Raw genomic sequence first — 5,905 nt, 5'->3', positions numbered from 1 at the left:
CGCGCTCGTTTTCGAAGTCCCTCGAATATTCATTTATTTTTCATTCAGAATGGATTCAGATTCAACTTCAAACAAATGATCACTGAATCAACGATAGTCCTACGTCACCATTGCGGTTATACCATAGATATAACCCACTTCCTGTTTTTTTTAATCTATTACAAAACAAAGTAATAGGCGAAATTGGAAGGATGAAATTGATAAATAATAGAGAAACTAAAAAATAGTGTCTTAAAATACTAGTTAGTACTTCAGGAGTCGCATGGTCATCTAATGATACAAACTACCAAGCGTTCCTGAACAAACAATAAATCTCTACTTTTTACTCCATAATCATTAATTATAACAATTTCTTCTCGATAGTCGCGGAAATTTGTGAAATATTCAAATCAACACGATAGCGGGGGAGAGCGCAGAGGAATAGCAAAAAGGAAAATTAACACAATATCGGTATCGTAGCACTTTCCGAAGGCTTGGTCTCCTGGGTGTCCCTCCTCTCCCATATACATCACCAACAGCAGCAGCAGATCATCACGACACGATGCGTTCGGCCGAACAAAGCCATTCTTGGATTGATACGGGCGGCGGGTTTGTGATACGGTGTGGTTATCTCATGGTTTGCCTACCGACATCGGTTGGCGCCAAGGAACGAGCCCCCGAATAAGAAGAACGAACTAACTCTCTAGCGCTCAGGAGGAAAATTCTGCTCCCACAGGGGTCTCCTTCGTGTTTAACCACCAGCAGAAGAAGCAACAGGCACCACTTTTTCCCGTGCCTACTGCGTTTCGACGGATGTTTTTAAGTCACTGTTTCGCACAGATTTCAGTCAGTCGTCGACGTGCAGCCAAACCGTGCGGACTTGGCTCTTCCCATCGTATCCTGTGTTCGCTAATCCTTCTCTCTCCGTCGGTTAGAGTGAAGGAGTTATTCTGAAGATACTTTTTAAATTTTCAGTTAGTGCTTTCACTATGGTAATATTTGGATTCCTATTGGTTTTATTGGAAATGAATAATTTCGTATGAAACAAGTGATTATTGTGAACGGAACACTATCTTTTTTCACTAATGGTGAATTGAAAATACTTTTTATTTGCACATCGTTAGATGAAAAAAAACTGTTGATCATGGTCGGCGAAAATAGAATTGAGTGAATATTTGCATGGAGTGCTGTCCCAACAGACGCTAGGAAGTGCCACCGAATTTGTCCATCACGGCGAAGAAAGGCCCTAATTAAAAGTAAATACAACCCTCGAGATCTATCAAAGTGAACGACTACTATTCATTCTTAGCTGGTCCGATTCTGGGGTCGAGTTTTGGCGCCGTTTGCCGCCGGCGAATGTGTGCACCCGCTCAGCATAATAGCGACAATAAAGCAATTTGTCATTTTTCTATCAGTTGACTCGCGAACCCCGGAATGCTGCCCTCGCTAATTGTCTAATTGTTGATCGGATAGGTTTTGCCACACAGTCTGTCTCGATAGTTTCGATGGAGTATTTTTGAGCGCATTCTTGCATTTTCGAGTGTAACTGTCGTATTTAGGTGATTTATTTTTTTTATGTTATAACCTTCTGAACCATCAATCGTTACTGGAATACAAATTGTGTTATTCATAGTTCTGCAGGTTTAGTTATATTCATTCTGCTCTGGTTGAAATCTTGTGGAAGTTTTATTTAGCACATGAAGAAAAATTCAAAAAGTGAGAAGACGCTGAACAAACATCGGCATCAGTTTATTAAAATTTCTCAACTCATTTTCGCTATTGGAGGCTTAAATTTGGTTAATAGAAACAATCATGTTTATTATGCATTTTTGTGAAAAAATTAATATGAACACTAGGGTGGCAATGGATGTATGGGAAAAATTTCATCATCGAATTTCAAAAACCGACCATGTACATTTTGTTTATTGGTCCAAAAAATGATCGATGCAAAGTTTCAGCTCAATCGGACATGATTTAGGGGTGCCTCAAAGCACTCAAAGTTTTGATTTTTTCATCCCCGAAAATCTTAAAAGGTCAAATTTTTTAGAGGATCAAAAAAATCTAAACTTTGAGCGCTTTGAGGCACCCCTAAATCATGTCCGATTGAGCTGAAATTGCGCACAGATCATTTTTTGGGCCAATAAACAAAATGTACATGGTCGGTTCTTCAAATTCGATAATTATTTTTTTTCCATACCTTCATTGCCACTCAGGCTAAGTCCCAGAAGGTCGATTTTCGGCCAAAAATTTTTTTCCGAGATGACACCAGATCTCGACGTTTGATGCATTTTAAAGTCATTTGGCATCGAAAAAAAAATCGATTTTCCCAAATTTCGTTTACTCCCCCCTTGGAAGATTTTCGAGGATGAAAAAATCAAAACTTTGAGTGCTTTGAGGCACCTCTGAATCATGTCCGATTGAGCTGAAATTTCGCACAGATCATTTTTTGGACCAATAAACAAAATGTACATGGTCGGTTTTTGAAATTTGACATGACCATTTTCGCTGCCATCCTAATAAACAACACCAATGACACCATAGATCTTAATAACTTACTTAAAGTTTTTTCATTCCTAAAATGTTACTTAAATCCTCTAATTTGCATGTTTCCTAACGGTAACGATTTTTCTCATCTTTCAAATCTTCCAAATGGTAGCAAATAATCGTCTTGTGTAGCATACTTTTTGAATTAGAGCCGAGCTCTAAACACGGAAAGTTCAATAGCTCAGTCATTTGTGAAATTTGACCCTTTGCGTAGAAGGATTTTTGTCACCAAGTGTGATTATTTATTACCTCCTGAAAGATTCCGGATTTATGTATTATTATGTGAAAAATGTGTTTTCTTTCTATTTTTTTTATTCTTTTATATGGTGGAAAAAATGCATACTGCCTATAATCGGGTCCGATCCTTCTTCAGCTTGATTTTTAGAAAAATCACTAAATATACAGTCATTTCATGTCAAACCGATATAGTGGTTCTCAGATTTCCGTTAAAGTGATAGTTTCGTTCTTTATCGCAAACTATTAGACTCGTATTTTTATTTTTTGTTAGAATGCCCATTTTTATTTTAGGGTGATCCGAAATATTGACTTTTTCCTCTTTTTTCCAAAAATAACATTTTTCAAAAATTCATAACTTGTGAACTAAAGGGTGTGTCACATCAAATTGCATCACGGAAAAAACGCTGTAGAAATTTAATTTTTAGGAATTATATCTTCAGCTTTCGCTTATAATCAGATAAGAGTGTATAGATCACGTTGGTCATGCTTCACTGTCAATTTTTCGTAAATTTGGAAAAATGTCGTCGCACGAAAAAGAGCGTCGTGAATTAATCCTGTGCACTCATTTCGAGAATCCGGAGTTGTCACATCGGGACATCGGTAAGATTTGTTTATTTGTTTAGATATAACATTCATCTGACAAAATCGTCTTAATGAACAAAAATTAGTATAATAGTCGAACAAAAACATAACATTAAACACATCGGGATTCTCAATTCGGTTTCTGAAGCGTAGTGATGATTCTCCAAAGTCATAAAACTGCTCTACGGATGAAAAGGTTCTGATCATTTCCGTGACCGGCTCATGTTGACCATACGATGAACGATGTGCAAGTGGTTGCAGCAAAAACGAGGATCGTAGAATTCTACTGGGAGCGCGAAAGTTCATCTTCTCGAGCAAGTTAGGCGCATCGATTTCACCACAAAGAAGTTTGGCAACGAAGGTGGCTTGTTGAATACGCCTACGACGCTCAAGAGTATTCAAGTTCAGTAAGCGACATCTAGCTGTATATGACGGCAGGTTCCGCGGGTCACGCAAAGGCAGATTCCTAAGCGCTCTACGGATGAACCATTTTTGAATCCGTTCAATCCTGACGATCCACATGTGTTGGTACGGGCTCCATACTACAGATGCGGTTTCAAGAATCGGCCGAACAAGCGAGCAGAAGAGAGATTTCAGGCAGTAGGGATCAGTAAAGTCCCTAGAGATTCTCGAAATACCCAAGCTGACGATTGGCCTTGGATATCAATGCAGATCGGTGTGCGTCGAAAGTGAGCTTAGGGTCGAGAGTTACGGCCAAGTCATTGACCTGACTGACTCTCTCCAAGATAATATCATCGATCGTGTAGTCGAATATAGTTGGTTGTCTTTTTCGATGGAAACTCATGATGACACATTTATTTATACTGATAGTTAGTTTGTTCAGGCGACACCAACTCAAGCAGGCTCTGTAACCGTCGGCAATCCTCGAGGGTTTCGATGGCTAGATAGATTTTCAAGTCGTCTGCATATATCGACACACAGTCACATGCTAGAATAAGCGACACATCGTTATAGAAGATCGCGAACAGCAGTGGTCCAAGATTGCTGCCTTGCGGAACACCCGAAGAAACAGCAAACGGTGATGAAGTGTGAGACAGGAGCTTGACACGGAGCGTTCTTCTAGACAGGTATGATCTCAGCCAGTTGATGAATTCGTCGGAAGCACCAAGACGGGATAGTTTTCTCAGTAGGATGCGATGGTCAATTCGATCGAAAGCGGCTTTTATGTCGGTGTAGATAGCATCAACTTGAGCGCGTTCCTCTAGACGGTTGATACAAAACGACGAAAACTCGAGGAGATTGGTGGATTGGTGGTTCCGGAGGAGATTCGCAAGCAGAAACTATCCAAGTTTGCCAAAAAGTACTTGGTGTGGCAAGCGATCTGCTCTTGCGGAAAGCGGAGCGCCCCCTTCGTTATGACCGGCACGGTAAACGGGCAGGTTTACCTTAAGGAGTGCCTACAGAAGCGCTTACTACCACTATTGACCATCTTCTGGCCGGATCTGGCTTCGTGCCACTATTCAAAGGACGTGTTGGAGTGGTATGAAGCCAACGGGGTCACCTTCGTGCCAAAGGAAATGAACCCACCCAACGCGCCGGAGCTTCGCCCAATAGAGAAATATAGGGCGATTATGAAGCAGGCCCTCCGGAAGAACCCAAAAGTTGTCAAATCGGAGGCGGACTTCAAGAGAAAATGGATTTCTGTTCAAAAAAAACTACAACCTGACGTTGTACAGAACCTTATGGACGGGGTAAAGAGGAAGGTGCGATCATACGGGCTTGGGCTCGAAGTATGAATAAAAAGAAAATGCCAAAAGTTGCTTAATAGTTTTTATTTTACTGTCCAAAATTTTCAAAAGGATCGGTCTACTGGGCGAATTTCTACAGCGTTTTTTCCGTGATGCAATTTGATGTGACACACCCTTTACTGAACCGATTCAAACGATCGACATATCAAATTAAAGCTGAAAAAATACACACTTCCCAATTAATTAGATTATAATTACATACATCCAGTCTAGTTGCATAAAAATATTAAATAAAAACTGAAAACATGTTAACATTGAAAAATCATAACTTAAAAACGAAAAACAACACCTCTCTGGTATTCATTAGCTTTAATTTGGTATATCGATCATCTGCATCGGTCTAGTAGATCAAAAGTTATGATTTTTTGTAGTGGAAAAAAATGGGAAAAATGATTTTTCGGACCATCGGTTAACTTTGAAAAATCATGACTCGAAAACGAAAAAAAAACACCTCCTTGGTTTCGGTATATGTTATGTGAAAAATTCTTCAGCTTTCCAGAAAAAATATAAAAAAAATATAGCGCCTTTGGTCCCGAGACCCGAGAAAACTATAAAAAAAACAAATACAATCAATAATAACAAAAACATAATTAAAATTTTCCGCAACTGTAGTATTTTTCCAAAAAGGAGCTAAATGGCTTTAATTTAATATGTCGAACATCTGAATTGGTCCAGCGGTTCGAAAGTTATGAATTTTTGAAAAAAGTCATTTTTGGCAAAAAGATTTTTCGAACCACCCTGAACTGGAAATGGTCACCCTAACAAACAAATAAAAAAATGCGCGTCTAATGATT

At 39.2% G+C, this 5,905-nt stretch overlaps 1 protein-coding gene across 3 annotated transcripts in view; it reads left to right on the top strand.

Moving 5' to 3' along the window:
- The first annotated feature begins 837 nt into the window (after positions 1–837).
- LOC129766408 (sodium-dependent serotonin transporter) overlaps positions 838–5,905 on the top strand; it is a 139,892-nt gene continuing 134,824 nt past the window's right edge. Inside the window, exons 1-2 of one of the 3 annotated variants that reach the window (XM_055766936.1) lie at positions 838–971; positions 1,104–1,235. The gene's annotated coding sequence lies outside the window, so the exon portion shown is untranslated. Of the gene's footprint in view, positions 1,236–5,905 lie in introns of all 3 variants that reach the window. The other 2 variants (XM_055766937.1, XM_055766934.1) reach the window with 2 other exon arrangements.

The sequence above is a fragment of the Toxorhynchites rutilus genome, chromosome 2 (assembly GCF_029784135.1).
Source record: "Toxorhynchites rutilus septentrionalis strain SRP chromosome 2, ASM2978413v1, whole genome shotgun sequence".
NCBI classification, from domain to species: Eukaryota; Metazoa; Arthropoda; class Insecta; order Diptera; family Culicidae; genus Toxorhynchites; species Toxorhynchites rutilus.
Note: the sequence above shows the minus strand (reverse complement) of the source record. Positions and strands in the feature narration are given on the sequence as shown.